The sequence below is a fragment of the Hetaerina americana genome, unplaced genomic scaffold (assembly GCF_022747635.1).
Source record: "Hetaerina americana unplaced genomic scaffold, ioHetAmer1.1.p SCAF_154, whole genome shotgun sequence".
In the NCBI taxonomy this organism is placed as follows: Eukaryota; Metazoa; Arthropoda; class Insecta; order Odonata; family Calopterygidae; genus Hetaerina; species Hetaerina americana.
The window spans coordinates 476,851-503,750 of record NW_027286670.1 but is presented as its reverse complement, the minus strand read 5'-3'; the positions used below and the strand labels follow the sequence as shown (position 1 = coordinate 503,750).

At 37.8% G+C, this 26,900-nt stretch overlaps 1 protein-coding gene across 1 annotated transcript in view; it reads left to right on the top strand.

The window, feature by feature from the left end:
- The window catches only part of LOC139686950 (kin of IRRE-like protein 2), a gene marked incomplete at its 5' end in the record, with an annotated part of 594,080 nt that overhangs the window by 98,350 nt on the left and 468,830 nt on the right, over positions 1-26,900 (top strand). The window lies entirely within an intron of this gene.

The following is a 26,900-nucleotide window of genomic DNA, read 5'->3' as shown; positions in this document are numbered from 1 at the left end:
TTCAGTCAACGATCATGCCGTATCACATTTTCTTCACCATTTCTGGGGTCGTCACCTCATTTGTTCGACCAATGCGATGCTCGTCCTGACAGCCTGTAGGGCCTCCTTTAAATCTGCTACCCAATATTTTACTGTTGTAAACGAAATAGCAGACTCACCCATAGTAGAATCCAGTTTGGCTTTTCTATTGGTTGGGCTGAGGCCTTTCAAATTAAGGTATTGTATCACATAACGATGACCAATTTTCTCCATTTTCACAAATTCACTGAATACGTAAACTATTGATGGTTGCCAAACAAATACTAATCAACGTAGCATATTTTAACTTGTAATAGTGATCAGTGATAGAATAAACTTCTAATACATTGATATTTTTGAAACAACTACCGCTATCTCTAGGTCATGCCGGGTACTTATGGGACCACCCTCGTGTATGTGTGTGTGTGTGTGTATATATATATTTCATTATCACTATATCCCCACTTGATTAAATATTGTCTGAAAAATATTAGCAAATTTGGCCGGAGTCTACAAAGTTTTATTTAGCAGTTAATGCAATAATTATGGTTTTGTAGTTAGTTATTATGGCTCTACCAGTAAAAAATAAAAATATCTTGGATTTGAATGCAGTGAAATTTGGTGATTTTCGAGGTAACTGGGTTAAAACATTTTTGCAAAACAATGTTTGTTAGAACAAAATTAGAAATAGAATAAAATTAGAAAACACAAACATTGTCCTCTTCTTTTTCAAATAAAATTATACTCAATTATTTTTTGTTGTTTAAATGGTGTTTTGTGGATATTTTTTCAAATTAGCTAAGTTTGTTTGAGATTTTAACTTATAAAAATTAATCGGTATGAACTGAAAGTGGATGGTTATGCTGATTCAAAGCTCATTAAAAAGAGACATGATCTACTATCAAGATAAATTTTGCGTAAAATATTTAAAATATAATCTTCAATAGGAGGTATAATCGCGTTATTCATTAGTTTTGGAAACTACTGAAAGTTTATATCTCGTACGAGGGTAGGCTGAAAAGTAATGCACACATGCTTTTAGAGCGCGAACAAAAACAAATAGCAAAATGGGTGAAAAGTAATTCAAATTACATCTCCTTAGTTTCAAAGTAATATATTTATTTTTCAAGATTGTTACCGTTAAGGCTAAAACAATTTCGCCACGTGTAAAAAGTTTTTTTCATTTTGTCACCGAAAAATTCTTCCGACTGCTCTCGAATCCAGGACTACAGGTAGACGGCTGCCTTCACCTCATCGTCCGAAGCGTAATGGTTACCTTTGAGGTGCCTCTTGAGTTGAGGAAAAAACTAAAAATCGCAAGGCGAGAGATCGGCGGAATAAGGAGGGCGTTGAATCGGTTCAAAACGGCGTGGTGCCCATCGTGCACAACTTTTACGATGTCTCAGTTCTTCAATAATGATTCCGACATGTTTCTTGGATATTCTTATATGGTTTTCGGTACGCTTTTGAGTGATTCGCCGGTCATTTTGAATCAAATCCTCAACATTTTTGCGATTTTTATCGTCAGTGGCAGTGATCGGACGTCCGCTGTGTATGCCATGAACAATTATTGCTTTTCCAGGCTCGTAACCACGAAATTTTACTACCCATCTCTTTACAGTAGACGTATCAACAGCATCGTCACCATTAACAGTGTTTAAACGTTGATGAACCTCAGTAGGAGTCAGTTTCTTAGCAGGTAAAATTTCGATAACAGCACGCTGTTTAACTCGCGTTGACATAGCACTAGAACACGTCTTCATACTTCCACTTCTCGGAATACACTGGACGAATGAAACGACCTCAAACCTGCACATGCGTGTTGAGGGGAAATGTTACTTCCACACCCCACCAGGATTGCTTCTGAAGGTAATTTTTTTAGTGATCTACAAGCACGTGTGCATTAGGCATCAGCCTACCCTCGTATTTGATACCTCGAGTTGAAATGGCGTTTAAATACAACATTTTTGCATTCCATTAACGAATCAATTAACCCAGAATGTACCAATACAACATATACTAGACCGAGTCAAAGTATTACCACGGTGCGTCAGAATCTGTATTTGAAAGATCAATCGTCCTTTGAATTTTATACAATTTCACTAACTTGGGTGAGTTCAACTAATATATCTAAAATTTAGAAAGTCTAGCGGAAACCTAAATATCTAGCGTGATTTTGTACGGCATCACGCACTTTAATAGTGTAACTTCCTAAAGTATACATCAAATAGAAACATCTATGACACACCGTCATTAAAAATTTTATCACTCAATCCTTTGCCCAGTACCTTACAGTTTTTCTCAAACCCCTAGCCGATAATGTAAAGGATTCGTGCAACTCCCCAGTAGCCTGGTTCCATGCAAAATAACGTTTTCCATTTTTTGTGTTCGTATTATATTTTTCAACTATGGCCGTTTTTAACCCAAAATTTGGTTTTTCTATTTCATTACCTAAATTTTCAGACTTTTTTTCATCATTTATTTTTCTATGCACCGCACATAACCCAATTATCTTCCTTCTTTAGGGTTTTAACTTCAAATTACTCGTCACTGAAAATGTCGAAGGCGTAGGACAAAAGTTGTTTTAATCCGGTAAGTATGTATTAATGTTCGATAAATGTGTATGGATTTTTAGGGGCCCCCAAAAACTGAACAACCTACTCCTACACGGTGGAAAGGCATTAATAATATTTCGGACTTTTTTGGTTTGCTCATAGGAACTGAATTAAAAACACGCATGAAAATGCTAGTAAACGATGATTTAAATTGAAAAGTACCCTAGACCAATCGCAACCATCTTTTGATAATTTGGCCATCTTAATATCACAAACACGTTTTCCCTCTGACCCTTGCGCAAGTTATACATCCATATTAGTGTTCCCTCATTATGGAGAGTGTCCTAATGGCCCTCCACCCTCTCTTGTATTTCCCCTGTTGCTTCCCGCTACTGCCTCTATCAACGCCTTCCCTTATCTCTTCGCCCCCCTTGCATCAGCTCTCCCGGCTTCCTTGAGGGTTCCCATTCATCCGGCTATTCGTCCTCCATAACCTACTTAATCTTCCCCTCCTGCCTTTCCTCTCCCGTGGCCCGGTTCTCCGAATCTTAACTCTTTTTTCTCCCATCCTCCCTTTCAGCATTTCACCAACTCTGAGGTTGGCTAGGGTTGGTTCTTACTACACCGTTTCGGAGGAAGAAACTCCGCCCTCTAACCATCTCATTTGGCCTCCCCTTTCTTACGTATCTTAAACCGCCACGGGCGGTTCCTCGAAATGACAATCGGACGCGCAGAGGCAGTCACGGAGGTTAGCGAAATCTTGTATTCTCCAGTACAAAGAGGGAGCTACAATGTATGGATATTCGTCCATCATGAATCACGATTACCCATTCCTGCACGTTCCTCCAGAACATTAAATTAAACCAATTTATCGTAGCATGTGCTCAGGAAAAACATCTTTTAACCGAAAAATGTTTTGCCAAAATTCATTCAATAAAACTTATGAAGCAAGCGCCAATTCAAAGGAGATCGTAAAAGTAGGGATTTAATTTCGTGTACTGCGCGTCTACTATTACTGTTATATCGTACAACTCATTATATATATATATATATGTAGTACCTGTAGTACCACTACTATTTTTCTACTGAGAAAGACGGAGCTAAATTCCGTCGAAATTATTTAGAGTTCTTTTTGTGTTCTTATATTGTTTGTTGCTGTCCAAGGTTTCACACACACACACACCCACACACTTACACACACACACACACACACACACACGCACACATACACATACATAGCAAAGTGGTAAATCGTGTTAGTTACACCATTTACAACTCAATAACCGCTAATTTTAATTGCTTGGTTTTTTCCATACGAATTAGCCCGGAATAGCAGAATATCCAATAAAATATCGTTTAAGTATCGAATCGTAAAATATCGTATCGTCGATTTTAATGATATTTGGGTTTTTGGATACATCTCAGCCAAGAATAACAGGATAACCATTAAAATATCGTATAGGTATCGTATTGTGATTTCGCGTCGGAAAAGATCGTATCCTATTCTTGAACTTGATTATATTTGGTTATTTGGATTCGTCTCAGCCCAGAATAGAAGAATACCAATAAAAGTATCGTTATAGTATCTTATCGTAATACTGTATTGTAATATATCGTATGTCTTCATCGAAGAAATTTCAGCATCGGAAGCAAGGTGACGTGGTTTCTGGTCATCCGGATGCACGTTCTACTGATGCTCTTTGCCATATATATACAGTTCATCCGAAGAGAGCAGAACGCTTCTATTTGCGGTTGTTACTGGTGAATGTTCGAGGACCACTATCAGTCGAATCACTACGATCTGTTAATGGTGTAGTGGACCCAACATATCGCGCTGCATGTGAAGAGCTCAATTTGTTTGAAAACAATAATTATTGGAACACGACAATGGCTGAAGCAACTGTTACCGCATCTCCAATTCAGATACATTATTAGCTTTCATATTTTCGACATGCTTCCTATACAATCTACGTGACATGTGGAACAAATACCAGGATAACATGTCATAAGACATTTTACATCAAATTCGTGTAGGTTCAAGAAATCTCGATACTGAGGTAAATGAGGAGATGCATAACCAGGAATTTTTGTTGATAAAAGACATGTATTACCTCTTGTGCGGCGGTTTATTAGTGAAGTTAGGAATTCCAGCGCCAGATCGTGGAATGAACAGCGCATTTAATCGAGGAATGGAACGTGAACGTGAATATGATCGACATGAATCAGACCAATCAGTTCCAATGAATGTGCCTCTGCTGAACCCCCAACAGAAAGAAACCTATGATAAATTAATTAAGACAATTAATGATGGAAATGGAGGCTTATTTTTCCTGGATGCCCCTGATGGAACTGGAAGACATTCCTCATATCATTACTTTTGCCCACTGTTCTTGTGAGATCAGACACTGTGGTGGCAGTTGCTTCTTCAGGCATAGCGGCGACATTGTTAGAAGGACCATGCAATGAACGCTGTCTCATTCAGCGTTAAAGTTGTCGTTAAACCTACAAAATTCTGAACAAGTGACCGCAAAACAGGTCCGCATTGGCCAAAATTGGCACACAAACGCTCTTTGGAAGCAATTGACTGGACATTGAAAATTCCTGGTTTACCACCATCCAATTTATAGCTGAAGGTTCGCTCGGTAGTCATGATGCTTCAAAACCTAACCCAACCAGAACTATGAAATTGGAACGTATTTGGTGATAAAAATTTGGTGATCAATATGATTCATGCGACTATACTCAAAGGAAAATTCAAAGATGTGAAATTTCTCACTCCGAGGATTCCCATGATCCCAACTGATATGCCTTTGGAGTTTAAGGGAATTCAAATTCCAATTCGTGTTGCATTCGCAATAACAATTAATAAATCACATGGCTAATCTTTGGAAGTTTGTGGTCTGAATCTAGCAAACCCGTAATATTCTCATGGTCAATTAAATGTGGCATGTTCACGTGTTGGTAAACCTTATTTGTCCTTGCGCCTGGTAACAAAACAAAAAATGTTGTATATCAAAAGGCGCTTGACTCAAGAGAATAAAACCGAATGTATATATGTGTAGATATAATAAAAAAACGTCTTTCTGACAAGCCATTGTAATACTTATTTTGTAGTTTTATTGAATTTTCCTCATTTTGTTATAACATGTCAAATATAATTAAAATCGTCACAGCCGTTCTTGACTAAAAAATGGTGTAACTAAACTGTTAATTTGATTGTTAGGCGGTACGAAGTTCCCCGGGTCGGCTATATAAATGTATATTATACATATATATATATATATATATATATATATATATATATATATATATATATATATATATATATATATATATATATATATTGCACATATATATTTGTATATGTGTGTGCGTATGTGTGCACGCGAGTCCGTTTGTGAGTGTACGTTTGTATGTGACGCCTTTCCTTTTAGTTCTCGGGGAAACAAAAAAAAGTCGCAGGAGCCAAGTCGGGACTCGGAGGGTGCTGGGGGACGACAATTAAATTGAGAAAACAATTCTTGACAGCTAGAAACTAGAAGTTCTTTCTGGTCTTCCGTCTTCACTTTCGAAACTAGCATCGCGCAGACCTTGCGCATTTCCAGAACCTCGGCCACTATCCCTTGTACCGCAAATGTGCACATGTGCGGGTTGTCAGAAATTTCTGGATGCTCAATCGACAGTCGGTACGCAAAACTTCGCCGACATGATTCACGTTTTCGTCGGTTCTGGTCGATGTTGGGCGTCCAGAACGGGATTTGCTGGGGATCTCCTCCCGGCCCTCCTTGAATGCCTTGTGTCACATCCCGGACTCTGATTTTGAAATATAGTCTTCATTGAAGTATCTGGAATATTTCAGTTGCATTCTTTCCCATCCGCAAAACTTGAAGGCGTATCTGTTAAAGCGAATGCTCCATCGTGCCGAATTAATAAGTCGAAAAAAATATTTCACAAGGAGGCATCTGTGTCTGCTGAGACTTCTCAGAGCAAACTGGCGGCCGACTGCGTTGGAAGGGCAGATCTTCCGCCACAGTTATATGTATATATATGTATATATATATATATATGTATATATATATATATATGTATATATATATATATATGTATATATATATATATATATATATATATATATATATATATATGTATATATATGTGTATATATATATATATATATATATATATATATATATATATAACCCGCAACCTGTACATGTCTCAGACTGTTCAGGTATGAGCGGGGAACGGGGAGTCCGGTTGGGCAGTGTTAGGAAGAGGTGTGAGGCAGGGTTGCCCATAGTCACCGTTCCTGTTCAACCTATATGCAGAGGAAATGACTAAAGAGGCATGGGAAGAACTGGAGTTAGGAATGAAAGTGGGCGGGGAATTCGTAAAATCAGTTAGGTTTGCCGATGACCAAGATTTAGTTTGTCAGTCAGCCAGGGGGTTGCAAGCATTGCTGAGTGAATTGGAAATTCAGTGCGACAGGTATGGGATGAGAATCAATATTAATAAAACAAAGGTTATGCGTTTTTCTAGAAAGAAAAAGGCCAAGCTTAACATTAGAATAGGAGGGCAAAAACTAGAGCAGGTAGAACAGTTTACGTATCTCGGTAGTGTTTTGGACCAACACGGTCAAAGTAGTAGGGACGTAAGGAGAAGAATTGCGCTAGGCAAAGAGGCTTTCACAAGGAGGAGGGAGTTGATGGCAGGGACTTTGAGTAAGGATGTTAATAAAAGACTCGTATAAACTTTGATATGGAGCGTAGCTATGTACGGTGCGGAAACGTGGTCATTGAAGCAGGGCGATAGACGTAGACTGGAGGCTTTTGAAATGTGGATGTGGAGAAGAATGGAGAAGGTGAAATGGACAGAGAAGAAAACAAATGAGGAAGTACTTGGTATGGTGGGCGAAGAGAGGGGTTTGTTGGGAGCAATCCTATGGAGGCAGGAAAAGTGGCTGAAGGGGGTATTGCCCGGCAGCGGGATGTTGAAGGCTGTAATTGAGGGGAGAATGTTAGGCAAACGAGGAAAGGGAAGGAACAGGATAGGGATGTTGGACGGGATGAAGAGAGAAAGAAAGTACTCAGAGATGAAGAGGGACTTGAACTAGAGTAGGATACTGGATTTTGTATTTTGTTAGGAATCACAATATATTTATTTAGTAGCTGTGTCCATCCAAAACCTACCTTAACCAGTAGATTACCTAATAATAATAGTCCTCCCATGAACTACTTCCTTGACGTGGTGGAAGGGCATGTGCGTTCCGATGACCCCTAGAGCTTATAATAATAATATATATCAAAGATCTTTTCTATGCTAAAATTTTTATTGGTAGATACCTGTAGAGTTTAAAATTAGATAAAGAAAGAAATTTTTTTCATAGGCTCAGGTTCCTGTATGAACGATTTGCTCTAAGTGCTGTAAGTGCAATAAACATGATTCTCTTCCCCATATAAGCCTTTATCATATCTTAGCTAGAATCGTGTGAATGACCCATATCAGGACGCGGTTGGTATCCTCAGCCTTATCACTCAGAGCAATAGGCCTGCCTTCCTCTATCTATGACATAACCCGTTCATCCTTTTTTACCAGTACCAAACGCAACTCCCATGGGTTTTAGGTTTAGAAAAAATCTTTCATATTCCATTTACAGATAATTCCATCGAATGTTATCCATAAGACTTCTTTTTTTAATTATAATGACGCATTCATACGAGTATATATATTAAACCCTGAGCATGACAATGACATTGACCTTTGTACCGCATAATTTAATATGCGAAACTTTTCTTTTACGTAATGCTATTAGCTTAAAATGTATTACATGTGGGGCACCGTTATCACTGTTATTACTCCGGTATCGCGCCAGCGGCAGCCACTTTAAGGAGAAAATGTACGTCTCCCTTACAGGAACGATGAAGGTTACACGTGACGTTGTGTTGAAGCTTTACATTCACCTGAGCATATTATCTATCTAGGCTTATGCAATGCCTTAGAAGGTTTTTTTTAGGAGTTTCATCATATTTACACTATAGCTTGGTGGTGATTTAAAATGTTTAAAGACGAGCGTGCGTGCTGGAGCCACAGAATTCTCGCATACAGGTTAGTTTTCAGTCGAAGTTGTTTATACAGTTGTTAAATGTGAAGTTTCTGTCAAAATTTATCCTTGAAGATGAAACTTGATTACATCATACAAGTCATGTGTAAAATGTATCGGGGAATGTTTCGGAAAAATAGATTTATTTCAAATATTGCCTTAATGCCTCAATATTCTTCAAACTTCATCCCTTGAGCGTCGACACACTTTTACCAGCGGCTTTTCTATGATTCGAGGGCTCCCTGGTAGGCATATTCCGTAAGGTCCTTAAGGGTACGCAGTGCAAGTTTCTTCGACGGCACTTAGGGTTGTATGATGTTGTCCTTTGAGGGAGGATTTCACTTTTAGGTATTGGAAATAGTCTGCTGGTGCCAATTCGGGACTGTTAAAAAGGTCGGGGTCTTCTTCAACGCGTTGCAGATGGTCTTGGAAAGCAAAGATTCGACTCTGCTTTTGGTCGTCCGATAAGACCTTCGGGACAGGTTAGGCGCAGATCTTTCGCATCGCCAAATTTTCAGTGATAATAGTGTGCACTGCCATCTTATCAGACGCATCAGGAAAAAATATTTCCCAATACTTATTATCCATACCATGTATTGGTTCTGAAATAAAACAGAAAAACTATGTTTATGCATTCATTTATTCTGAACACCAACACCAATTAAAAAACAAAAAGGGTTTTTAAGATCGTTTTATTTTTCGATAATGAGGTAATGGAGTATCACGAAATCACACAAAACAGTGTATGAAGCATTGTGTGGGTATTTGTCAAAACGTCCCTAAGGCCAAATCAATCGCATAAGGTCATTATATTATCGTTTTCAAGGAACAGCCTGTATACAGCACTACAGTCATGCACGGTTGCACATTGCAAATGAACAATAATCTTGTTTTGCACCTTTTTACTATACTTTTGTTGTAACCTATCGTAAATCCGTGTTTCGGCGTTACTTCTTCATCTTCAGATGCACACAAATATATGTTTTGGTACTCGACAACCCAAACACACAATCGCGTGTACCTGAAAATGACGTGCTTAAATTGAAACTTGTTCAGCATTACTAAAGAAATATAGTGGAATAGTGTATGCAAAAGCGTTATATTCCTAATGAACTTCCACAAATTAGAACCTGGTACAGAATTCGAGATATGTCCCGCATCTTCTTTGTATATTCAACACCTAGCTCCATGGACTAGGCGTTGACTGTAATACTGGAGTCAATTTAATGAAAACTGTACAGCAAATGAAATGCACAGAGCTAGAAATATAATTTAAAATTTAATTGTTGCACATCAATGCAAATGAAACGTCAATTTTTATTTGAAGTTTTGCCGTAATCGATAAGCTGAAGGGAGGTTATGGAAGTAGTATTTTATTACTCAATAATATACGCGTCTTAAATTATATTGGTTTTAATACACCCTACAACGACGATTATTCACATACTACAAAAATCGAGAGATAACTGATATTCAGATTCTACAACATATGAATATATAATTATTAGTGTTCTAATCATTTAGAATTCAACTTATTTTAACTTAATATTTTGCATAAAATCTGGCCTATTGGTCATTTTGGAATTTCATAATATTAGGTAAGGTTTCTTATTATGTCATTATGAAAGGGTACTTAGTCATTTCGCTTTCGCTATGAATTGGAAATGACCTCACCTCTCCCTTATGAATATATGAGTGTTATCTCTGTTTAAGTTTGATGAAAAAAATTTCCATGAAAACTATTATTATTGCTGAGTATTAGACAGCATCCTATATAGCACGCATTAACTTCGTTTTTGCTCTACAGCGTTCCTTAGTTTCCTGCGCATAAATATTTAACTAATAGATGCCGCATGATAAAAATAATTATTCCATTCCTCTTCAAAATATAAGGTTGTTTCATCGAAAAATCATTAGCAGAATTATAAAAAAGTTATATACAGCTCAATGCGTTGATACATCTCCTGGTTTCATGCGAGAGTGGTGGTTTTGTCATTTATAAGTTTTGCGAGGACAAAAGTAGCAAATATTACGTAATAACTCTCAGTTTTCGATTCAGCTTGTACAAAAACACGCGAACAGTTCCAAAAGTCTGCCGAAATATCTTCTTTAATCCTTTAAGAGGATCGGAGTCAGGGCAGCGTAGATGAATGTCTTTGTAAAAACACGGACTGGAGAAAGGAGAATGGAGGTAAGAGGATTGAAACATGACTAAATTCCTCTCTGGTAGTTACGTCTTCTCTTTGTTGCCCCTTGTTGCTAGTCCCCTTCGGCCGCCAAAGAACGTTAATTCGACGGAGTTCAATTCGAGTATTACTCCAGGGCTCGCTGGGATTGCCTTTTTTAGTTACTTGTGTGACATGTTGGAAAAAACTTGGTTGATGGGATTTTAAAAATTGAGGGCGATGATTTCAAAGCAAATGCATCCTACGTCCTTGCCTGTGGTTTTATTTCCAGCCATATGAGGTCGTTTAACTCAATAACAGTATTGGGAAGGGTATTATATGTTGGCCAACTGGAAATGATATTTTCTGTTTTCCGTTTTGAAGGAAGGGATTTCAATAAAATATTTTATAATCTTTCGTTTACAAACTTGCTCACCATTTTTCCAACGTACGCTGCTGCTTTATCATGCTGTTGGAATTGTTATTTATTCTACAAGAATCGCTTTTTTCCATTTCAGAAGTCAATGCTTGGTACACTTAAATATGTTTCAAGTTGATTTTCAATAAATCAGGGTCCAAATATACCATAAATAATTTGCATGATAACTCCAAAGTTAGCAATTTTAATCCACTGTGCACTTAGGTGAATGAACTACCGATGTCCATATTAATCCATATGTCCGCATTTATCTTAAATACAGCCTATTTTGCATTTATAAACGTAAGAGAAACAATAATTCTCACATTTCCTTTCATCCTTCATTAACTACAACCTAGCATATTCAAATGAATACTTTTCCATGTTGCATGCATTTTTCGTTACAAAATGTAATTCACGTAAATTAATGAAACTTGGAGATACTTTTGCTGTTGGAAATTTCACGTAAAGTAACGCTCGACAAATAGCTCCGCGATTTACGTAATTCTAACTTAATTAGATGTAAATAAAAAGAGGTGGAAAGAGGTTGAATGTCTTAGAATTTAAATGCCACAGGCATTTAGGGACCGGACTAATCCGTCAGTGTAGACACTTCCGAGTATCTTCAAAATGTATACCTGTGGTTCGATTGCTTTTAGAATGGTTTTTCAAACCTATAGGTGGCCATCAAATTTCCGATTTGTCCAATCACTTTACAATCTACACAAAATCATTATCCTGAGCGGGATTAAAAATAACTACCTACCTTTAAATAGTGGCATCGATATGACGAATCAATATTCCAATTTAACCCGCTAGTGGGGTAAAACAAAATACTTTCAAGACAGAACTTAACTCGTACAGAAAAAATATTTTTTAATGCTACTGGTGATACAGTAACATTTGCATTACTTTCAAGGGAGATTGAAATATACCGTCACAAAATAAACATTTTAATAAATAAAATTTCATGTTCTTTGTCAAAATGCACTGAGTACTTCATAGTACATCTTTCACTATTCCACTACAAACCTAGTAAGTTTTTCCAGACAATCATATATTTGCAATAAAGGTGATTATTAAAATCTGGTTACTTTCTTATAACTATACCACTATCTTTTTGATATGAAGGTATAAAAAGATTGACTGAGTGCATTTTTACAACACAACTAAATTTGGATGGATTTTTTCTGGCAGGTATTAGACTACATTTTCTCAATTTTAGAAGTGAATTTATTTTTTTTTCGAATGTACCACCTATTCGTGAATTATTTAATGTACGTTTCACCAACAAATCCACCCGAATTTTGGATTTGGTAGGTGAGGATGTTGCTCGCCTCCTAAGCCCAACGGCATGAAAAATTACGCATCAGGCCATTGGGGGAGAGTTCCTTTCCCTGTGCCGGATAAATAAATAATTATTTGATCCATAAAATCTTCGTAAAAAATAGAATAGGTTTGTGCAAATTTCACGAAAAAGGACCAGATTTGAAAAAACCCAATGCTCAAAAAATAGAATGAAGAAAATTAACCTGTACCGGTATTTCGATCGACAGGGTGACCACCAACGGGAAGGAAGCATAGGTTAAAATAGATCCTATCACGGAGAAGACAACAGTCCAAAGCATGCAAATGGCTTAAATATTTTCCATCTCAAAAAGAAACGACCAACGCCTGTAGACTCTTCGTCAAAATTGAGAGATAATTATGTAAGCTAAGACAAGACTATTTTGTTGGAAAAAATACGTACAAAAATAAACCAAGGAATCACCGTCTCCCTGCGGGAAAATGGTGTATAGAAAGATGGGGTGGGGAAAAGACCAAAATAGAGAAAAACGGTTTTGGGTAGGGTAGGAAATCAAAATCTGAGGCTCGTTGAAAGAATATGTACAATTGATAGTCGTACATAGCCTAGATAGGGTATGTTTTTGGTGGAACCTGATCGTGGCATTGCACACTTCTGTGCTTTTCAGCCCCAACTAAGAGGACGAAAAACAGATGCCAAATACATGTCAAAATATTCGTGTGTGTATGTATGTATGTGTGTGTGTATATATATATACATATATATACATATACACACACACACATATATATATATATATATATATATATATATATATATATATATATATATATATATATATATATATATATATATATGTACTTGTATACATGTATACATACATTTTTTAATTGTTTGTTTTAAGTAAGTAATCTATCGGTCAAGAATGTATAACTACGCTCCACATCAAAGTTTTGATTAGTCTTTTCTTAAAATCCTTACTCAATGTCCCTACCATCAATTCCCTCCTCCTTGTGAAAGCCTTTTTGCATGGAGCAATTCTTTTCCTTTCCTATTAATTTGACCATTTGGGTACAAAACACTTCCGAGATACGTAAACTGTTCTACCTGCACTAGATTTGAACTGCACTGAACAGCACCGGTGATAATGGGCCACCCTGCCTTACACCTCTTCCTACCACTACCTATCCAGATTCTCCGTTCGCCACTCGTATCTGAGCAGTTTAAGATATGTGCAGGTTGCGGATTAGCCTCCTGTTCTTCCAACATATTCCTATTTGCTGCAATATACTCATTCGTTTTTCCCAATTTACTCTATCAAACGCTTTTTCGTAATCAACGAAACAGGTAAATACGTTCTTATTGCACTATATACGTTTATTCCTTTAGATTAGTGATCTGATTATTTTAATGGCATCGCGCGTGTCTTTCCCCTTCCTAAACCCAAAAGGGGTCATGCACTAAGTAATCATTTGCCTTGGTCTCCATCTTTTAGTTGATGATCCTGAGAACCACTTTCAAACTCATACTTCTGTAGTACTCGCTTGATGTAGTCTTTATCTTTTTCGGAAAAGGAATTAACACTGGTCTCACAAAGTCTTCCGGCCAGATTTTTTCCTCATTGATATTACGAATCAGTCAATAAAGACTCTTCCTCTTAAACGTTTCAGTAGTCCCGCAGGAATATTATCTACCTCCACGGCCCTATTTTATTTCATCACTCTTCAAACCCTTTCTCATCTACGTCATATTCTATTTCTATATCTTACCTTCCTGGCCTTTTTACTTCCCCATACTGATTTATCGTTGCTGTATATTGCAGCAATTCCACCCTTCTTCTGCAAATTTTTCATATTCTTGCACTGCGTCTTCCACCATACGGTTCATATCACTCCTCAAAAGATTTTTTCAGTTTGGCACAAAACGTAATCGCGTAACATTTCTCAATGGTCGATTCCAATTTTTTCGTGGTATGGTCGGCGCGCAGAGGTTAACAATAACTGACGTCTCACCGGTTCCACAGCTTGGAGAGCACTAAGACAGATTTCACGGTAAAGCTTAGCGTCTCACCCACGTACTCCAAGTACATGTAGGTCATCGGAGAATATGTAACATAATCTTATACAGGAACTAGAAGATAGAATAAGGGGCAAGAAGAGAGAAGGGTAGCAGAAGAATGTTCTAAATCAGCTATTAAACTACGTCCCCCCCATCACTGGTGAACCCTGATTGATTTGGAATTTATTTCTCCCCTAACCTCCCTCATACATAATCCCTCCTCGGCGAGATGAACCGAGAATCTGCTGCTAAGACCGTAGAATTCTATGTAATTTTAAGTGCCTAAGCATCAGTATTGATGGAAAATCGTGTTATAACCTGATTTTTAATGATAGGAGTACAACATTGAGTACATACAGATTTATAATGCCTTATCCTTCTCCTAATGCATTTGTAATCGACTAAAAATTAATTAATAGCCGTATCACTAGAGAATTTCTTGCAAACAGTGAGAAAATTTTGCATCCTTGTTGCCAGTACGTGATGATGATTTATTTCCGTAAAAAGAATTCCCCAATTTTAACAATGCAAATATTTTTATTTTTGTAAGCGTTTCAATCTCAATTATATCCGAGATTATTGTACCCCAAAGTCACCCTTTTCCAACCTATTCTGCCCCGTCGTAGCCAATCTTTGTCACGTTATTCTGTCCCACCGGCTTACACCTACTAAAGTTTACTCTGAACTACCAATGTCCGCATTACGCCACAATCCCCCAGAGGGTTACCTGCGGAGGGGAATACTCCAGAATTCTTTCGCTCAATTTTGCGACCAGATATGCTAAAATCCGGCCCTCAATCGAATTGGGGGAAACCCTTCCGCGACCCCTAAGGCTCAATTTGGGTCTTGTTAAGCGGTGAAAGGGTGGGGAAGGAGATTGCACCAAGGTCCGGGGAGTGAGGGCGGCGAGGGGATGAAGAGTGGGAGAGAGTATGAAGGGGTGGACTCTGGGTTTGAGTGGTTAGGCGGTGGTGATGGGGCGGGCGGTGGATGTTTCTCGGTGGGAATGGGAGGCCGGAAAGAGATGTGTGTGTGTGGCGTGGCTGGGCTGAATAAAAGGGTAGGACGAAAGGGGGTCGCAAAGGGGGAAAGGATTGGTGCGGAAGGCGTGGGCAGGAGGAAATGGTTTTTGGGGAAATGGAGAGAATGGATTCCGCCAGGCAGGGGTTTGTTGCTCGGGCCAAGCTGAGACTCGTCTCGCTCGCGTCGAGCGCCCTCCTCTCTCACTCCCGGGCGGCGGGAGTTGGACTCGCGTGCGTGCCTTCGTTGCATTCAAGTGGGTAATAAGAGAAAATGGGTGGAGGGAGGTGGACGGCTAGAGAAGGGAGATCCCCGTCGGCTTGCGGAAAGGGTTGAGGGTGGGGATGGTGGCGCCACCTCTGGCGAAGGGCCCTCTGGATGTGGATGGAGGAAGAACGTTTCCTGGTTGACGTGAACTAATTTCGTAATCGCTTAAGCTTCTCCCCCTCTCTTTCCTTCTCTTGGGCGTCCTCCTCATCTTCCTCTAGCAGGGAATTCTTCATTTTGTCTACGTTTATACCCACAGATGGCTAATCCCGTTCACATGGTAACTCCGGCTCCCTCTCTTTCCTCTTACCGAATCCACATACAAGCTTCCCGCTTTACCGCACCCTGTTTTTCATTTGGCTCTTACTCTGAGGCGAGTTTCTTGCCTCGATCTCCTCTGGCCTTTTTTCTTCCTTCCTTCCTTGCGACATTATAGTTTTACTTCAAAGTCAGGTTTCACATATTTAGGTTTGTATCGTTTTTTATAAAACATTTCTTCTATACTACCTCAATCTCTCGGTCTATTCCTCAAAAAGTGTATTCCTCGTTCTTCATCTCATAAGCTAATACTCATTGAATTATTATTTTTTTCAATTCGCGAATCATCCGCAAATTTATACTGTCTTGTTCTGAATTTCTGCTTATAATTAAGACTTAAAAATATGCCGCTGGCACAAAAATCGTAAGGGGGATGTTAAAAAATATCACGAGTCATTTTTGGTGGATATTTTCGTTCATCTCGTCCCGATTTCTCCTTTACTTGATTTCAACATCTTTCCTTCCATAAATTAGTGGGAAATGTGAACCTCTAACATATTTTAAAAAATTTTATTTATACATATTTATTTATTTTTTCCGTTAACATATTATTCCCTACCTGTGTCCTTTGGGGTCGAGACCAATGTACTAGTAAGAGTATCGTCTCGTATGTTGCCTGTCCATGTGGTAGTAGATTTCGCCTTCTTACTTCTCAAATTCTAGCTTGCACGCTATTGGATATATTTTTATTATATTATAAGGTGCAATTGTTTGTTAGAGTATAGCATATGTATTTGCTTGCGTTTAAGTTGAAAGGGTTTTTGCATTAAAGTGTACGCCACTGTGGGTGTAGTTTTGCATGGATTTGTTGATTTTGCATGTGGTTTAGTTCTCTTTTACGGATGATGACCTAGCACCCCCAGCTACTTACCCTTGCGGCAGTTTGCGGGGTATTATATAGAAGTAGTAGGAATCATGACACATTCACAAATAACTTTATGACGTTGCAATTTTTAGCGCTCCAAAGATAACTACAAACAGATGGTGAAGACCTTCGAAGAATGTTGAAGGGTTAGAGCTACTCATTCAGGTTCATTTGAGTGCATGAATCCGGCGCCCGTAAGGGAGGGAGTGGAAGGCAGAAAATAGCCATTTTAAGTAGGCAGGCAGACGTTTTGAAGAAATGCCCGAAATTGTGTCAGACACTCCATGATATCAAAAACAGTCTACATCTACATCTACTTAATACTCCGCAAGCCGCCGTAAGGGCGTGTTGCGGGGGGTGTTAGGACACCACCCGTAATTTAGAAAAGAAAAAAAACCGCATGCAATAACCACAAAATCATACATCCACAAAAAAAACATGGCATACATTCATGCATGAACACTTACACCTCAAAAACATGCAAACACTCAAACTACATCTTACATACACATGCACCTGAAAGTATACCTAACAGCTTTGCAGTGTTTCACTTTGCTCGTTGCACTAGTCGTTGTATACTCCACGAAATAAATCATAGAAATGTTGAGGATATTATATATTTTGTAATATTTCTATCTTAAAACCCCTTTTGAATACCGAAATAGTGTAGTTAATACCTGCATTAACTCTCCTCGTTGACTAAGACCCTGAGATGGAAGAAGATCTTGCGTTACCCATGGAGGTGTGCTGACGGAATCAATGACAAGACCTTTACTTACTACCGGACCTCCCGAACGAGATAGATCTAAGGATAGAGTTGGATTTAAATAATGTAGTGTCTCTTTACAGTATTGTTAGTTCTTTCTTTTTAAGGTTCTCCTTCCATTCCTCGTCCCTCTCCGTGGGAGGGGGGCGGCTCCCGTTGCCTGCAGCGTTGGGTCACATTCCCTACCTATGTCCTTGGGGAGGAGAGCGTTTTATGTTGCATTTTCATGTGGTGGTGGACTTTTGCATTCTTGCTTTTCATATCCTGGCCTGCGCGTTGTTGGATGGATTCCACACTGCATCCTGGGGGGCAATTGTTTGTTGGATGATAGTGTATGTGTTTGCATGCGTGTTGGATGAAGGGATTTTTACATGAGTGTTTACGTCACTGTGGGTATAGCTTTGCATGTGGTTTTTACCTTTTTACGGGTAGTGGCCTAACACCCCCTGCTGCACGCCCTTGCGGCGGCTTGCGGGGTATTATGTAGATGTAGATGAATGGAAACCTACACTACACCTGTTCCTCGTTGAGCCTGCTACAAAGGTGTCTGGCTAAGGCGGTTCGTCCAAAAAAGCGGACCTTTAGCGCCCATAAGTATATGAATTTATTTCATTTACGACTCTAGAGGTATGTCAGAACGAGAGAACAAGAATTTTTGAATTAAGTCAAAAAGAATACCAATTTTGGTTAATTGAAGTAAAATGTTCTCTGGGAATATGTGTAAAATTTCAGATTTTTATCGACGTGTATGTTCCACAAATTATGCCGTATTTTGCTATATTTTGTGATTTCCAACATAAGCCTAAATTAACAAAGATATATCAAGAGCATGGGTTCATAATAAAAAAGAAAAATCTGGAATGAAGATTATAAATAGATATATTTTTTCAACGGTCAAATATAGATGGCATGATCACTTTCGATAACAAATCATCATCGCTTACTTGCCTGAGTTTCCTCAATGTTAGCTTTTGGGCATGAAGATCATTTCAAGATGATAATGGCCACTCCAATGCTAATTAATATTCACGCAAACGAAGTGGTTTCTCTGAAACAACTTCCTACCACTGGAAAGGGATAATCGGAGTCGTCATTTTTTCTAGTACAGTCCATTATGACTAAAAGCAGCCCCAGTAAATGGGAAACATGAAAAATAAAGTTCTTCCCTGTACAGAAGAAGATAGAAGCTAAGCGACGCGTCATGATTGGGAATCAGAACTCATTTCGAAAAGGGTCGTTACGAGGTGAGCATAGGTGTAGAGTACTCAATTTTGTGAGCTGTTGAGTGCCTATATCATGTGTCGTGAGATTCCACTGGAGGTGTTACAGCGGAAAAGGGAAAAGGAACAAAAGCACAGCTGGGGGACTCTCAACCGAACAATTCAGTAAAGAAATCACAATTGAAGGAAGGGTAATGGAAGATCTGAAGTGTCAAGTGAACGTGCTGAATAGGTTCGTCCTTCGGATCAATGACTTATTCCCGCAAGTAAAGCATGCGGACAAGAAACGTCCTGCAATTACATTTTTCACTTTCTTTCCAGGGAAGTCAAACCTTTATTCGATCGAAAATCTGACTAAGGTTTTTATTCATATAGTAAAGCTAAGTGCTGCACCTTTAAAGATTCTTCAAATAATATGATTCAAAATATGTGTTAATTTTTAAAATGTTGATCGTTTAATGTAGGTTTTTTATCAACACGGACTAAATAACCCAAAATTAAGTAGTTTCGTCGAACACGACAACCTGATAGCCTACATTAAACCCTTCTTCAATTTTGCATACTTTCTTCTTTCATTGATTCCGTCCAACATCCCTAACCTTATCCTATCTTGATTGGCTAACAACCTCCCTTCTATCAAAGTCTTCAGCATTTTATTGGTCAACAAAATTTTCATTTATATGTTAACACTGGATTTTGAGGCCTCGTAATGTGATACTTGCGGTATTCACTTACTAGATATCCCCGTAATGCAGTGGTGTCTATTTCCAAATCACACGTCAAGGTGTTAATATATTAATAAAAAATATAAATATTTTCTCATGATAATTGGTTAAATAAAAACATTTATAATGTCACACAAAAATACTCTATAAAATATAAGATGTTATGCAGTATTTCAACATTCAGGGTGGCTAACTCAGAGATACCGAGGTGATTTCTACTGAGGGTTGCCAATCACCTGTGGTTCAATGGGAAGTAAAGATTATGCCTGCAGTTCATTTGAGCTTGATTTACTCATTATTGTGACACGTCAGGCGTTAAAATTATCGCCTGGGAGAAATTTTTGTCCTATGTCTGGTTTTGAAATCTGCGTGTTACGTAGGTACCAAACCGAAATTGCGTGAGTGGAGCTCGTTTGCGTTTAATGGAAACCTCTTCACTGCGCCCCACTTTGAGGATGCACGCGACTGACTTTTCAAGACTACTAATGCATACGTTTTTTGTTATTCTTTTGCTATGTGCCCTGTCGCGGTGGCTCGAAGCCGCGGTGGCGCGAAAAATTCGCGAGGGACAAGGCACGGTGAGAATTTGTAAAAATTGCGACAGCGACAAAACAAAATAAATGCCTTTACGACATGCTTCCTGCGACAGTTAGAGCGGTTGCGGAATGTTAACCACTGTGTTTATCTGAGAGTAAAAATAACCACCAAAAGGTTGTAGTTGTCAAGTGCGAAATTGCGTTCCACAGGAGACAATTTATGGCAGTTTTTTTGCTGCCTCAGGCGCAACTAATCCATTTCAGTGACCATGAGGATGAGTCCAATATTTTTGTGCGATGACTTCATAAGCCTGTGGTAGTAAAAAAAAGAAATTCCTATGTAAATTACAAAACTAAGCGTATGAGAATAACTTGAGGAAGGTTACAATGAAATGACGTTGCACAGAAAATCATGCCGTTATTTGCAATAAATTAAGGCAATTTGGGATATATCAAATGGCAAATCATTGAAACTTTTTAAAAGAAATCATAATAGGGATAATTAAGAATACATAACAAAATACTTTCCTATATATACATATAGGATTATGATTTTGATGATTTCCTATATATACATATATATATATATATATATATATATATATATATATATATATATATATATATATATAAATCACAATATATAAAAGTACCTTTAATCATATATTATTATAAATTAACTATTACTTTGATTCATAATTATATTAGTTTCTTCAATGTAAGAAATTGGCGACTAATTGCTCTTTATATTTGGCAAACCATGAACTGTAAAGTTTTTCAGTCCCTTTTCATCCGGAAAAACAGCTTTCATCCTTGTTGAATAATGAAACTATTGGATCCACTTATCCAGCCTTGTTTAAATATGCCCTGTTTATGGATTTTTCCAAATAAATGACCTTATGAGCATTTTTACTAAGAATAACAAGAATCCAGTTCCACCAAGAAATAGTCTTCTGAATAATCATATTGATGGACAAGATCCGAAATATTAAGCCTGATATAGTTTACGTTGGTTAAAAATTTTTTCACAACCATGGAAGTTCATCAGATTAGAATATTAAAAAATACAAGAAGGAAATACACCGTGATTTATAAAAAGTAAAGCGAAGGATAAATTGCCGAGCATTTATGATGGCATAAATTATGGTGTAATACAGAATAGATTTGAAAAGGAGCAGCTAGAGGCTGTTGGCGTTTTTGTATGGCAATGAATCGAATGCTGAAAGCTGAATGGTGAAGAATACTAAGTCGTGGAAGGTGTTTACAGTAAATAGATGAAGGTAGTGGCGATAATATGCAGAGGAAAAGGAATTGGACGAAGAAGTAGAGCACCTGAGGGAATAAGAATATGAAGTTTGAACCGCTAATCAAACGAGAGGAGTTAGATAGAGAAATCCCCTTTTTGGCTGGGAAATGAGGGTCAAAGGGAAGCTGAAGGGAAAGCAAAGTGGTGTGAAATTTCAATTTAATAATTCAAGCCAAAAACTTCATAAAATAATGTCTAGGTGCAATCCAGCACCTTCTCCTGTATATGCTATAGTTTACAATATGTATTTGAAATTATATTAAAAATTTCCTATGCATTGAATTTGTAAATATAGAAAAAAATATTGGCCTAAACCCATTAATTATAGTTCAATTGATGACTTCAGAACTTAATATTCAGATATAATTTACATTAAATAACCTGCGGTCAATTTAAAAATCATCTTCAGATGAATCATTGTTTATTGATTTCGTTTATGTTATTGGGATATTTCGGAGAAAAATTTCATTAAAGTAACTTTTTTATGAAACCTTGACTTTAAGAAAACGGAAAGAATTCAAGTAATTACTGGCCTACCGCACAGACACCCTTCACTTTTGCATTAGGAGCAAGGAAAAATGTTTCGCGTGTGCACAAGCCATTAACCGGCCGGTTGCACTCACTGCCGTAATAGAGAAAGGCTATGTGCTCTACTTAGCACTCGTTAGAATAACAAAAATGTATGATAATGGTTCATGGTAAGTTGAATACCCATTTGTACAGTAGATAAAAAGTTGGTTTGAATTTAATTCGGTCGAAACACTCCAGAGGCGTATGCATGTCTAATACATGATCATAACCATAGCATAGATTCTAAAGGTAGGCTTTGGGTGGTCTCAAATTACCATTCAAAGTCTTCTCCATGCCAGAACCACTCAAAAAACATTCATCACACATTTTATGCCTTTAGATTTTATCTGATAAACCCCTATGCGAGTATTCGTGTATCTTCGTCGTTTGTATACGCCTCTATCCAACGAACTATCCCAATACCCTCGAATAAAAAGTCCCAATGCCTATCTGCTTGCCCAAAATATCAGGTTTCGGAATCATATAGCATTAATTTTAGTTGCTTATTAACCTTCTTTTATCTTCATGGGTCTGTAATCAATTCTGATTTATTCGCTGGTGGTTTTTTTGCCTGTGTGATCCCTCCTTAATGATTCTATTACCCAGGCAATTTTTGCTCATGGATCTACACACTACAACTTCCTTCAATATATTCGCCGTGGATCCATTTTTTTAGCCTCTATAAAACTTTGATATAATTCTTGGTTTGTTGTGTCTCAGAAACTTAGTCACTGAAGCAAGATGCACGTCACTTAGTCACTGAGCACGGATTGTTGAGATGTGGGCCAGGAGGAGGTGAAATGGACAGAAAGAAAAAGAAACGAAGAAGCATAAGCCATGTTGGAAAAAGGAGGGGGGCTGTTGTGAGGAGTCCATCGGAGGCAGGAAAGATGGACGCAGAGCATTTTGATTGACTCTGAAATTTCAATCACAACAGATAAATACTGAGGTAGAGGGCAGAACGTCAGGAAAACGAGGTGAGGGAAGAAACAGGATAATAATTTTGGACGGGTTGATGGGAGGCAGGAATTAAGGGTAATTTAGTGTAGTGTATGGTATTTTATTCTACTAAGACAAGCTAAGAAATGTACAATTAAGTATGTGTCCATCCAAAACCTACATACCTTAAACGATAGAATGATTGATTCCTTGAAAATATTCCTGTTGTAACGCAACAGATGTTAGCCCATGCCCCAGGTATTTTTTCTTTGACAAGCTAAAGAATAGCAGTAATAAACTGTATCAATAGCTAATACTAGATATTTAGTAAAGATGACTGAATCATTTTCTGCGCACCTTCAATCTTGGCACTTTCACATGCACCACCATCAATTAATATTTCTTCAGCGCATAGTAATATGAGGATACATTTGATACAGGACAGCTTTTTCTTGCTCATCTACCTATACCTGCCCATTTCAATTATGCCTAGTTTTTCACTGTGACTAATGCAGAGACCTCGGAGGATTGCAATTACTGCTTTGCTCATTACAGAATGAGATAGGGAGATGATGGTTCATCGTCAATCATTCGTAAGCGAACGATGTTTGAGAATTAATAAAGTTCCAAACAAAAATAAATGCAAACCGATGCATTAAAGTTGAGCAACATATATCAGAGCGGGTGAGACAGTGTCCCTTCTTGCGTAGGAATAAATTTAAATGATGAGCAAACTAATAAGGACATTTAGAACGCGATTCGGCTAGGGGAGAAGCTTTTACAAAATGGAATGGACGAAGTTACCTTTGATAGAAGTGAAAAGAAATGAAAATTTTAAATTGAAGAGTGGCTTTGGGCGGTGGTGCGAAAACTTGGTCGTTGAAGCAAAATGATAGGAGTAGATTGGAGTCTGTATGTCCGTTTGTGGAGAGAAATGAATAAATAAAGGAAAAAAAGAAAAAAATGCTAGGCGTGTATGGGGAAGTTTGAAGGCAGGAAATCGAAGATGTCGAGTGAATGCAGTAGATATTGGGAGGAAATGGATAAGTGTATAAGATAATATAGGGGAGAACACAGATATTTGATATCGTAAAAATCATGACACCTGATCGGGATTCAAACCCAGAGCCCGCAATTTGCAGCCGAGTGCTTTTCAAGTCAGAAATAAATTTTGAACTGTATTTCAGCATTTCATAGCACATTAAAGGATGACCTCGATGAAGTAGATGACTATCGCTGAATCTCACGCATTTTTATGAATTTTACAGAATGAAGAAGATTGGGAAAGATGGATGAAGAAGATAGAAGATTAATAGGAATTTTTAATATAATTGCTGGAGATAGAAAGTATCATTACCTAAATAATTGAATATTGTAGTATGTAGTGTAGAATTAAAAGATTTCTGTGTAGTAGTAGTCATAACTTAGGCGAAAAGCGGTGTGGTTCGCCTGGGTCCATCGAAAGCCTACCATAGCCAGATAGACAACTGCTATTAAAACAATTAGACCGCTAATCCTTCAACTGTAGTGAAATAGTCTCAAAAACTTTAATTAGCTTACTCGTTTATACTCGCTTTAATTTCTCCTGATCCACGAAGTATGCAAAAATAGCTTTACTGTATAGCATCATTGGTTTTACTGTTCTCATCACTCTAATGGTCTCTCTTTTCCATTCCTAAAAGTGTGTATTTTTGACTAGGTTACTGGTTGTCTAACTAGGCATCACCTATATTTGTGATTTATTTCCTATTGTAGGTTAACTTAAAATTGTATGATCTTATATTCCTCACTCACTGTCGTCTCTCTTCGTGCATTGAAGATGGAAATCTATATTCGTGAATGGCATGGAATGTTGAGCTCTTCTCAAAATGAAGATGCGAAGTTTCCCCCTCGTACTAGATAGAAGTCCAAAATTCTCTTCCTTTGTTTTTTCTATGCTCTTTCCTAATTAAGCGGAAATACTACATATTCTCCTATATGTTTTGCCTTAATTTCCTCTCACGTTCTTTTTCTCTTGCTAAGCTATATTTGGTCGAATATTAACTTAACAGCCTTCTATGCATTCTTTTCTCCTTCTCTGAACATATTTAAAAAAAGACGACATGAATAAATGTAAACTTTCCTGTCTTATCCCGAATGGTCACTATATTTTTTTTCTTTAATAGTTCCTGACAATGTGATCTTCTTATCAGTATCACTTTTCCGTCTCAGAAGTTTCTCTATATTCCTGCACTATTCTTCCCATTACGCGCAATAAACCCGATTGGTTTATAAATTAGTCCTTTGAACATTCTTCCCTCTATCTCAGTGCCCAGTTGCATTCATTTCCTTCTTTCATCTGACATACTCTCCTTTCCCTTCTAATCCTCTTGATTTTAAAATAAACTTCATGGGAACTAAATTCTCATTACGAGTATCTATCCTGTGAAACTGATGACGCTGCACCAGAAGTCTCGTCCAGGCACACTGAAGTATATCTGTACGCTTCCTATATCGCCGGACGATTTTCATATGCAAATATGTCTGATATGGTGTATAAACCACATCCTGGTTATTTTTGAATCATTCCATTTGAACAAAATATGTGAATAGAATCCCCCTCTAATTCATTGTTTCGAAATCGTATTCTCTGCCTTCTTCCCATCTAAGATGGTAACTTTTATTTTTTCGAACGCTTTACAAAATTTGCAAATTATTCTTAAGATGTTAGGTTTGTTTACATCACGATCTTTGGAAAATAAAAGATGTATTTTTCTCTATTATTTCCGTATGTAAAATGATTCTTAAATGGCTATGCCAGATTTTTTAGACATGCTGTGTTGTAGTTAATTAATCTAAAGAATATAAATGCCAACTCTTTACTGTATGTATTTACACATTTAAATGTGCCACTCAAAATTAGGCATAGGAGAAGAAATTCCCGGAAGCGATGGAATAAAAAGTCAAAAATATATAAAGCAAGTCAGAACTAGTTTAAAAAATCTAAATGAGAAAACCATTATCTTATAGGCTCACTTTCTTACATTTGACATTAATTCCTGATAGATTATTTTAAAATGTTTTTTTACATTAATAAGACGTACTTGAACCACATTCACTCTTGAAATGCAAGAGAAATGAAGTAACACTTTCGCAGATCAGATATGTAATGGATTTTGCCCTAATACCTCTCGAATGGGGCATAGGAATAATGGTTTGAGATGGCTCATCAGAGCATTAAGGCTATAAAAGTTAACTCTGGAGATGCAGGATGTCACTTTTACGAATGGAAACCGTTTGAATTACAAATAAAATGTCGGAATTTCGTGTTCACCAATTACCGCAATGGCTTCCGACCAGAAATCCAGCCAATCCAGCCAAATAGAGATCCATCGAGATACGTCCCCCCCCCCTTCCCGGCCGCACCCAGCACTTTTCGTCTCCAGCACCCTTCGACTCTCTTTTTCAAGTCCCCATTTCACCCAAAACTTGCTTCCTCCCCCATCCCTCGCTACCATCAGCCCAATCCGCCTAAAAATCCTCACTTCATATCCCATTCCTCCACCCCTCAAAACGCCAACTTAAATTGGAAAACTTTTTTGCGTTTTTAATCCGTGCTGGATATTTCATGTCGGCGTTATATTTGAGGAAAATCTACGGCATTCTGGAAAAAATTCTCGAAATTAATGGCGGCGGGCCTTAATTAATCCTCAGAGAAAATACAGACATGTGTACAGGGAGCAATTTTAGCATTTTTTCAAGGAAAAGT